This window comes from Triticum urartu, chromosome 2 (assembly GCF_003073215.2).
Source record: "Triticum urartu cultivar G1812 chromosome 2, Tu2.1, whole genome shotgun sequence".
NCBI classification, from domain to species: Eukaryota; Viridiplantae; Streptophyta; class Magnoliopsida; order Poales; family Poaceae; genus Triticum; species Triticum urartu.
This window is the reverse complement of record NC_053023.1, coordinates 235592976-235604852: the sequence shown is the minus strand read 5'-3', so window position 1 is coordinate 235604852 and position 11877 is coordinate 235592976.

Below are 11877 nucleotides of genomic sequence, written 5' to 3'. Positions count from 1 at the left end.
GTCGACCGGAGCAGAGCCATTTCACGTTCTTCATCCAAGAGATCAACTACATCTTGGCGTGCTTGTTCAGCTTCAACTTCTGAGAAAAGTTCCACTTGGGGAGCATTGTGCGGCATGTCACTCTGATGGACAGCTTCAGTGCCATACACCATGAAGAAAGGGGTTCGGTCAGTCGACCGGTTTGGAGTTGTTCTCAGTCCCCATAAGACAGATGGTAATTCACTCACCCAAGCTCCAGCAGTGTGCTTGAGGTCACGCATCAGTCGGGGTTTCATCCCTTGAAGGATCAAACCATTCGCCCTTTCTGCCTGCCCATTCGACTGCGGGTGCACAACAGATGCGTAATCAACCCGAGTACCTTGGGAAGCACATAATGCTCTGAACTCAACAGAATCAAAGTTGGAGCCATTATCTGTGATAATACTATGAGGGACTCCATATCTGAATATTAGCTCTCTTATGAAACTGATGGCAGTGCTTGAATCAAGATTCTTGATAAGCTTGGCCTCGATCCATTTGGTGAATTTGTCGACTACCACAAGCAAATGAGTGAAACCACTTTTGCCGGTCTTGAAGGGTCCAACCATATCTAACACCCAAACAGCAAACGGACAGACGAGTGGAATAGTCTTCAAGGCAGATGCAGGCTTGTGAGACATGTTTGAGTAGAACTGGCAATCTTCGCACTTGTTGACTATATCTTTTGCCATCTCATTTGCACGCGGCCAGTAGAATCCCGCTCGGTATGCTTTGGATACGATGGTCCAAGAGGACGCATGGTGACCACAGGTCCCCGAGTTCATATCATTGAGAATCATTCGACCTTCTTCCAGTGTGATACATCGCTGAGCGACTCCAGTAACACTCTCTCCGTAAAGCTGTCCGCCTATCACCGTAAAGGCCTTCGATCGATGGACAATCTGACGGGCCTCGTCTTCATCCTCTAGAAGCTCCTTTCTGGGAAGATATGCAATATATGGTACTGTCCAGTCAGGGGTGATTACCAAAACTTCCATAATTAGATCGACCATGGCTGGGACTTCAATCTCAGTTCGATCAGTTGAACTTTTCGGTTGCGGGGGCTCCTCTGTGAAAGGATCTTCTTGGACTGACAGGGTATGAATATGTTCCAAGAACACATTGCTGGGTATAGGCTTTTGAGTGGAACCTAATTTCGCCAGATCATCAGCTGCTTGATTCTTGATTCTGGGTATGTGGTGAAGCTCTAACCCCTCAAACTTCTTTTCCAACTTCCTTGCTGCATTGCAATAACCGGTCATAGCTAGACTCCTGATATCCCACTCCTTCATCACTTGATTGACCACTAAATCTGAGTCACCGTAAACCATCAGGCGTCGGACGCCAAGTGAGATGGCCATACGCAACCCATACAGAAGTGCCTCATATTCAGCTTCATCGTTGGAATAATCAAAGTGAATCTGGAGAACATAACTGAGCTTGTCACCTCTGGGAGATACTAGAACTACACCAGCACCAGAACCATTCATCATCTTGGACCCATCAAAGAACATAGTCCAATGCTCCGAGTGAATCTGAGTCGGTTGCTGCTGTTCAATCCACTCGGCGAGGAAATCTGCTATTCCTTGGGACTTGATTGCTTTCTTTGCCTCGAACTTGATATCTAATGGAAGGAGTTCAATCTCCCACTTTGCCACTTGACCAGTGGCATCCCTATTGTTCAGAATTTCTGATAATGGAGCGTCGCTGACGACTGAAACCGAGTGGTCTGAGAAGTAGTGTGCAACTTTATTCTCGGTCAAGTAAATTCCATAGACAAGCTTCTGATAATGTGGATATCTTTGCTTGGACAGAGTCAAGACTTTAGAAATATAATAAACTGGGCACTGAACTTTGTAGGCTTTGCCTTCTTCTTCCCGCTCGACCATGAGCACTGTGCTGACAACTTGTCCAGTGGCTGCAATGTACAGTAGTAGAGGCTCTTTGCTGACTGGAGCAGCAAGCACTGGCTGGGTGGAAAGTAGGGCTTTGAGCTCTACAAATGCTGCTTCAGCTTTAGGAGTCCACTCAAACTTGTCAGACTTCTTCATCAGTCGGTAAAGAGGAAATGCCTTTTCACCGAGATGAGAAATGAATCGATCAAAGCGGCCAAACAACCAGTAAGCTTCTGAACGTCGTGCACACGTACATGGCGTTTCATTCAGAGGATTGCTCCAACCTTTTTTGGTTTGCGTCGATCCCTCATTCGGAAACAAGGAAACCGAGTAACTTTCCACCTGGGACTCCGAATGTGCACTTTGATGGGTTGAGCTTGATATCGTATCTTCTTAAGTTGGCAAAAGTTTCAGCGAGGTCAGTTAGCAGGTCAGAACCTTTATGTGACTTAACCACAATGTCGGCCATGTACGCTTCCACATTCCGACTGATTTGAGTGAGGAGGAACTTCTGAATCATGCGCATGAATGTGGTGTTAGCATTCTTGAGACCAAAAGGCATGGTAACTTAGCAAAAACACCCGAATGGGGTGATGAAGGCTGTTTTTATTTCATCGGGCCCATACAGTCGGATCTGATGGTACCCAGAATACGCGTCGAAAAAGGACAAATGCTCACATCCCGCAGTCAAGTCGACAATTTGATCGATGCAAGCTAGAGGGAAGTGATCTTTCAGGCTGGCCCGATTGATATGCTTGAAGTTGATACACATATGAAGTGAATCATCTTTTTTGGGACCATGGCAACATTGGCGAGCCGCTTGGAGTGGTATATCTCTTGGATGAACTCAGCTGCCAGAAGCCGAGCCACTTCCTCACCAAGGGCCTTCCTTTTCTCCATGCCGGACCAACGGAGATACTCTTTGACAGGTTTTACTTTCGGGTCAACTCGCAAACGGTGCACAGCTAATTCCCTGGGTACACCCGACATGTCACATGGTTTCCATGCGAAGATGTCCTAGTTCTCACGGAGAAATTGGATGAGCACTTCTTCCTATTTGCTGTCGAGTGTTGTTGAGATATTAGTCGGAGTAGCATTGGGGTCGTTTGGGTGAATGTGAACTGGCTTTGTTTCCCCGGATGACTGAAATGTGGACTCTGAAGTAGGCTTCTTAGCACGCAACAAATCACTCAGATCTGCATTCTTCTGATACTCTTGCATCTCTACTACTGCCACCTGTTCATCAACAATCTTTGACCCCTTCTTGAGGCAGTCTTCTGCTCTCTGCTGATTGCCAGTAACTGTAATCACACCTCTCAGACCAGGCATCTTCAACTTGAGGTACACGTAACACGGCCGAGCCATGAAACGATCATATGCAGTCATGTCCAAAATAGCATGATAGGCACTGTGAAAATCCACGACTTCAAAAGTAACCTTTTCCTTGCGATAATTCTTTGAATCACCGAAAACCACATCAAGAGTGATCTGACCGAGTGAATCGGCCTTCTTCCATGGGATGACTCCATGGAATCGCATATTGCTCTCACTGAGTTTGGACATCGGAATGCCCATCCCTCGGAGGGTCTCAGCATACAAAATGTTCAAACCACTACCACCGTCCATCAAGACTTTGGTCAGTCGAGTGCCCCCAATGACTGGGTCAACCACCAACGCTTGCCGCCCTGGGGTAGCAACGTGCGCTAGGTGATCGGACTAGTTGAATGTAATGGGAGTTTTCGGCCACTTAAAATACGTCGTCGTTGCCGGAGCAACCATGTTTACCTCTCTATCGATAACTTTTAGTCGACTTTTGCTCTCGACATCAGCAAAAATCACTAAAGTGGCATTGACATTGGGATAACCATCATCCCCATCTTTATCTGCATCCTTATCAAATTCTTTTTCTTTTTCACTGGGCTGACCCTCTCAGAAGCTCTGAATCAGGAGTCGACATTGTTGAGTGGTATGCTTGGGTTAAATCAGGTTTCCCTCTTCATCCTTATTGGTGTGTATATGACAAGACAAATCTAGCACATCATTTCCCGCTTGATCTTTCACTTTCTTTGGAATCCACGGCCCCTTGGGCTTTCCCTTGAATTTTCCTTGGGTTACAACTGTGGCCTCACCAGGCCCTGCAGGTTCGGCTTTGCGCTTCTGCTTCCGACTGGAATTCCCACCTCTAGTGTCCTGGGCGACTGGTTTGTTCTTGCCATTGTCGAGTCGGTCTTGTTCTTCGCCGTTAGTGTACCGAGTGGCTATTTCCATCATTCGGGCCATGGTCATATCTCCCGTCCGACCGAATTTCAGGTTAAGCTCTCTGTACTGAACACCCTCCTTGAAGGCGCAGACTGCTTGGTGTTGTGACACATTTTTCACTGTATGATGAAGAGTGGTCCACCTCTGGATACAATCCCTCAAAGTTTCATTCGGTTTCTGGATGCAATGCTGCAACTCAGTTTGCCCAGCAGTTTGTTTGCAAGTGCCCTCGAACGTTCTGACAAACACTCGGGCCAACTCTTCCCAACTGAACATACTTCCAGGAGCCAACTGATTCAACCAAGCTCAGGCTGAGCCTTCTAGCATCAATGGGAGGTGCTTCATGGCCACATCGTAATTGCCACCGCCAATCTGCATAGCAACTCGGTAACCCTCTAGCTACGTGTCAGGCTTCGACTCACCGGTGAACTTGCTCACTCCCGTCGCCAACCTGAAGTTGGGCAGAATCTCAACAGCTCTGATGGATCTACTGAAACATTCAGGCCTAGACACGTGAATTGTTCTTCCACTCGGTTGGTTCCTATCTTGACCTTCTCTATGTGTCTGGTTTCTGTCGACCAGACCTTGTGCAAGAATTGACCTTGCATCAAACCCGCGCTCTCTTGGGTCGACTGGGACCCTTCGCTCACCGCTATACGGGCACCTGTCATTGTACTGCCGGGCACATACGATCCGCCCCTCGGAGGGGCGTGAGCACTCAACGGCGGTCATCACGACCGAGTCGATGATCATACTATTCGTGGTTCCACCCAGATACTGCTCTTGGCGGTGCCCACGAGCCTCACGCCGCGGAGGCGATCTTGGGCTATGAGCCGATTGGACTGTGTCTGCCACCAGGAACTGCTGTGGATCCTGTTGCGCGACTGAGAAACAATTATGTTTTTTCTCACCTGCCGCCCGAAGCAGTGCTCAGATCTGCATCAAACCTCTTCCAGCCTCTGATTGGGACAGCTGAATCGACTCGACTATACAGGCTGCAGCTGTAAGATTCTGGATCGGAGTGCGGTATACCTAAGGTCCAGGCGGAAACAACGGTCGGTGTCGTAGACTGGATTCGGGGATTTGTCGTTGAGCGCGCTCGTCGAGTGAATGTTGAAGGTTTTCCAAATGCGCACGCTTAGCCAAAGTGGCCAGGCGCGCAGTCTTCAAGGCTCGAGCCTCAGAGGTCTCCCCGATGATGGGAGTGTGGAGCGCATCCACGTTGCGATGGTGGAACTCGTCCCTCTGCTCCGAAGTGAGGGTTTCGGGGTGATACTAGTCATGACTGCGCGACGGACGGCCACCACCAGTGCTGCCGCCACCGCGACGGAAACCAGGCGGGCTACGCGGCGTGTCGACCATCAGGACTTCTGCCGCAGGGTCACCACTGTCGCATTCGGACAGAGTCTCAGCGGAACCAGTCGACAGGTCGAATAGTCCGTAGAGAGATTCGTCGGGATCGATTGCCGCGACTTGAGGGGTGGCCGACTGACGGGCCACCGCATGCTTTACCTACCGCTGAAGCCGCGACCGACCAGATTGCTTGCGACGGCGAGCGGCGGGGAGTGAAGATGTTGCGGGAACCGACCGATACTGGGTCGACGGCTGCTGCAGAAGGACGCCACGGACACATGCGCTAAAGTGCGTCGCCCACGGACATCGAAGGGGGCCTCCTGGAGCCAGGCGGAGTCGTCGGCGATGAAAACAAGCACGCCGAGACAGATCTTGCAGCCCTCAGACAAACCGCCGCGCGAAACCATGGTGATGGAGATCAGAAAAATTGCAACCTCACCAGAAGTCGCTAAAACACCGGCCCCATGGTGGGTGCCAACTATCATGGGAGTAAGTCTGACAGTAGAATAGGGGGTACATAAGAGGAGGCAAGATCCTAGCTACGGTGAGATTGTGCACGCAAGGTTTACGAGTTCAGGCCCTTCTCGAAGGAAGTAACAGCCCTACGTCTCGGTGCCCGGAGGCTTTGGTCGACTGGATTATGTGTGAGATTTATAGGGGGTGCGAACCCTTGTGACTGAGGAGGGGGTGGCTTATATAGAGTGCGTCAGGACCCCAGCCATCCCACGTTACACAGGGTTCAATGTATATTAAGACAGGGCGTTACTGGTAATGCTAGTTATAAAGTGCTATAAATGATCTTTAAGACTATAGACTAAACGCCTGACTGTTGCCATCCTGAGTGACGTTAGGTCTTCTGTATTTTGAGTGGTTTCTTGCATCGCCGAGTGACTTCATCTTGGTCAAATGGAATTGGGATATCCGAGTGAGGTTGAAGGTCAAGTGGATTGCCCTCCTTGGTGAACTCATTCGGTTTCCTCTATCGTGTCTTGAATATCTTAGACTCTAGGGCAGTGTTCTTGGGTAGGGCGTCTAGGTTAGGCCTATGACCCTACCCTAGGTACATGTCATTCTCATTAGCCCCCGAATGGATTGAGGTCCGACTGAAGGAAAGAGCTGCAGTTGACTCCGACTCGATTCCATACTTCAGAGGTATTTCATCTGAGTTTCTGAGTCATGTTGAAGCTTCAATCTTGTTTCATTGACCTCGATCAATTCAGAGGTCATCGAGTGAATTAAACTGATAAACTTTGAGTGTTGACATGGTATGAAATCCTCGGCATGATTGGTTACTCTGCGGTTCCCGGATCTCACGAGATTCGAAATTTCGAGGAAGCGCGCAGGAGCCGACCGATACTGGGTCGATGGCTGCCGCAGAAGGACGCCATGTACACATGGGCGAAAGTGCGTCGCCCGCAGACGGGGAGCGTCTCAACATCGAGGGGGGCCTCCTGGAGCTAGGCGGAGTCGTCGGCGATGAAAACGAGCACGCCGAGACGGATCTCGTGGCCCTCAGCCAAACCGCCGCCCGAAACCATGGTGATGGAGATCGGAAAAATTGCAACCTCACCAGAAGTCGCTAAAACATCAGCCCCACGGTGGGTGCCAACTATCGTGGGAGTAAGTCTGACAGTAGAATAGGGGGTACATAAGAGGAGGCAAGATCTGTAGCTATGGTGAGATTGTACATGCAAGGTTTACGAGTTCAGGCCCTTCTCGGAGGAAGTAACAGCCCTACGTCTCGGTGCCAGAGGCTTTGGTCGACTGGATTATGCGTGAGAGTTATGGGGGGTGCGAACCCTTGTGCCTGAGGAGTGGGGTGGCTTATATAGAGTGCGCCAGGACCCCAGCCATCCCATGTTACACAGGGTTCAATGTACATTAAGACAGGGCGTTACTGGTAACACTAGTTATAAAGTGCTATAAATGATCTTTAAGACTACAGAGTGAACGCCTGACCGTTGCCGTCCTAAGTGACATTAGGTCTTCTGTATTCCGAGTGGTTTCTTGCATCGTCGAGTGACTTCATCTTGGTCGAATGTAATTGGGATATCCGAGTGAGGTTGATGGTCGAGTGGATTGCACTCCTTGGTGAACTTAGTCGGTTTCTTCTATTGTGTCTTGAATGTCTTAGACTCTAGGGCAGTGTCCTTGGGTAGGGTGTCTAGGTCAGTCCTATGACCCTACCCTAGGTACATGTCATCGTCACAGTATCTATGAAAACTGGAGTTGGTTTACTATATCTTGGCATTTGGATCTTTTGCAAAGTCCTTATTTGTAACCCTTCAGATTCTAACATAGCCGTCTGCCCCTTGCATGCCTTATATAGAATAATGGTGCTTCAATTATAAAACATGCTACTGCAGAGAGATGGAATAGGCACTGAAGAATAGACATGCATGACATATTGACATGTATTCCCTCCATCAGGAAATAAATGGATGGGTCTAGGCGTATTTCAGTTCTAGATACATCCATTTTTATCCATTTCTGCAACATGTAGTCCGGACGGAGGGAGTATGATGTAACAGCTAGGGAGACGACAGGACAACAGAGTAAAAACAGTAGTTCAATGTAAAACTTTATGCTAGCGGAATACGTACAGAAAAACACTAAGGCACCATATGCATGTATGATTGGGAAACTAAGACGGCATTGCAACAGACCACTAGAACAACACTTCAATGTAAAAAACATGGTATGGTAGACAGATGAAGTATATACTGATGAATAACAATGCATAAGATATTCAGAAGCATGATGTCCAAACTAAGCATATGGCATTGCGATACAGTAGAATGACAGTACTTGAATTTGAGAACATGTTATCATGAATGGAATATGTACTGAAAAACAGGAAGGCATGGCATATTTACATGCATGATCAGCAGGCGAAGCACATGGCATTGCAACAAAGTAGATGCATTCTAGGACATTATATGCATGTTGTACCCATATCACGGGCAAAGTTAGAGCAAGGACCTTGTGGGGTGAATAGGATTCATCATCTTTCTGCAAGTCTTCTGAAGAACTCACTTTAAATGTTCCATCATCTTGGGTATCATTGACGTCAAGTTTGTTGGCCATTACCTTGCTCCGTGAGGTTCCTGTGGATATATCACTGTGTGCAATTATATCTGACATGCATGAAAGACAACTAGTAGTTAGATTTATGTAATGAGTGCCTGGAGGAGATGACATAAGTAGGGGGGTTGGGGTTAACTAGCAGCAACATGTCTCAAAAACTAAAGGGAGAACACAGATGAAAGCTACAGAATATGTATCGTTTCTACTCGATATTAACTAGATGGCACACAAAAGTATTAAAGAACAACATAGGTAATACTAGAAGTTGTATAATACTATAATCACCAGCCTGTGGGGTAGCATTGGCTGATGGATGATAACTATGGAACCATGTTACCTAAAGAACAAGTCTCTTGGCTGAACTATGGAACAATGTTAACTCTTGAACAAGACCCGTAAGAGATCAGCATGAGTATACAGTGAAATGTGACAATCTATTTTCCATGCTTAGATGTATAACAAAGCCATAAATGTTGCACACAAGTAAGATGAGGGTACAATCTATCCGGTCGCCATCCAGAGGAGTGAGCATCATGTGCTGGCTTGTCGATGGCCCTGCAATTATTGTGGCTGTCCATGTCGGGCACACGCATTCGATGCAGGGAACTATTGAGTGGGGACTATAGTTCCCTTCTGGTGTATGCTTCCCTTGTTGGAGCAGCTGCGGTGAGAAGGAAGACGGTGTGGCTGAAGATGCAGAAAACACATAATGTTAAGAATGACACATATCTCTGATCCGAAGAATACCCTAAGAGATTAACAGTAAGGTACGAGAGTGATCACACATCTGTTGACTGAAGACTAAATTGGAGTCACACGATTTTATTTTATTTTGGTACTGTCCGATCTACGGCAGATGGCCTGATGGCCGTCTTGTGCCTCCCGGCTGACACTGTTCAGAATCTTCCCCGAAGAGCCAGCGACCACCGGCAGAGCAGCCTGCCTCCGCCGTTCATGGCCGCGAGAGCTCCAACCAAAATCCTGCTCCCCGCCCCACCGCACTGCCGTGGTTGCACCGCCCCCAGCCAATCCACAAAGACTCGCCGTCATCCAGATCCGGCGGCGACAGTACCTTCAACCCACGCAACTCTAAGATAGCCATCTAAACGCTGCTTCCGCACTGAACTTGTGCCCCCGCACCCTTACGTTAGACACCAGCCAACCGGCAGCCTAGGAGCATCGCCGCCTTGAGGGGTGCTGCTTCCCATTGAGAATCGATTGGCCCAGAATAAAAATTCAGGCAACTGAAGCCTAAATAAAGTGATTTGAGATGAGTGTACGACCTATCTTGCGGCCCGATGAAGTAGGCAGCTCCACCTGCCGAGTCGGTGAGGCCGGCGCGGTTGCGGTGGCTACCGGCAGCAGGAAAGCAGAGATGTCGCGATGGTCGGCGACTACGGGGAAGCAGCGCCAAAGCCGTGAACGCATCCGAAGTTGGAGCCACTCTGGCGCCATGCACAATGGCGAGAGTGAATTGGCTCCGGTACAGTCCACGTGCCGTCTGTAACATCCCAAATTTTCAATTTGGAATGTTATACATAGATCATTCATGCATATCATATTTTATTGCATATTCGTTTGGCTAGATCCTAGAAATTCTACGCAACTCAAGGACCCACGGAGAGAGTTGGGAATTTCGTTATTTTCATATTTGAGTTTTCTCAAATATTAAAAAAGAGGATCATTTGATTTTAATTATTTTATCTTCAAATATTTCTTTTATAAAAATAAAAGAGAGAGGATAAAATGACTTCCTCAAAATAAAGAAATGTTGGAGATTTAATATTAAAATCAAATAAGATTTTTTATTCAGAGTTTTATTGTTATTTTATTTGAATTAGGAAAAAACGCGTTTTTCAAAATTGCATTTTTGGCCCAAATAAATGTTCACCTAGTCCCGCCTATTTTTAAAGGACGGGGAAAATTTACTTTGGGATTTGTGGAGTCCGTTTAGTATTTGTGGAGTCTATTTTTAATTACTGTTTCTCGGTCATCCGTTTCTCAAACACCATGTAGTGCGAGAAATCCAACGGAGGTGATCGAGTCTTGTGGGGAAAAGTGCGCAAAGCTCTGCAGAGTGTAACAAACTAATCATGATTAGCTGTGTCCCTGGTTATGGACATCTTGAGTATCTAGTGTCTGGATTATCATGTGAATCTCAACATGTTACTCTAAAATTAATGTTGTTGGGTTAATGATGATGCTTAATTGGGATTGAGAATGCTGTAAACCATGCTCAATGTTTAACAACCACCATGATAGTAATTAAATTTATTCCTTTTGAAGTAGGGAAAATTTGGCTTTATGCAAAACCGTAACCGTAGAGCTTTCCACCAGCCAAATATGCATATAGTATAGCTGTTGCATTCCATTACTCTCTATGTGTTACCTTGCCAGCATATTCCATGTGCTGACCCGTTTTCGGGCTGCAACGTTAATGATACAGACTTTTCAGACGACAATTAAGGAGTTTTAGGTCGTGGTTCTAAACTCAGTGATGCCGTTGGAGTTGATGGACTCACTTATCTTCCAAGCCTTCCGCTGTTATCGTAATTAGATGGCCTTAAGCCATATTTATTGTAATAAGTTCTCTTTTGAGACACTCGATGTAATAAGTGTGTGATTGCTACTCTGCTATAAATCCTCCGAGTACTGTGTGGTGTCAGCATTACTGATCCAGGGATGACACCGGAGCACAGAGATCAGACTGTTTGAGGTCTGGTCGCTACAGAGATGGTATCAGAGCACACGCTGACTGTAGGACACGACCACTAAGCTAAAGACCTAGATCACTACTCACTCTCTTCTCTTCTGACCTCTCATCTTTTCTACTCTTTAGGATGGCGGATGTAAGGAACAAGTTCACCCAACCGGATGAAGATACACCCTTTGGACGCCACTTGAAGGAAGTCACTAGATACCTGAACATAGGAGTACCAAGCTTCACAGGAACCTACAACACCACTTTACCTGAAGAAGAGCGCTGGATGATTCAAGTTCAAGTTCCAGGAAGGACGTTCATGCCAGTCACTGAGCCCATAGAGTTTTCTTTTGATGCACCAACTTGGAGTCTAGGAAAGAGCATGGCAGCTCACATCACCATGGGACGCATTGGAGAAGTCTACCACAAGGATCTTAAGGATACTATATACCAGATTTGTGGGCGCCGAGATAAACACTGGGAGATGATCAGCACCAGGAAAGATAGATCAATTGCAGCTTTTATCCAGGAGTTAAATCAGCACATTCGACGACAGGAGAATCA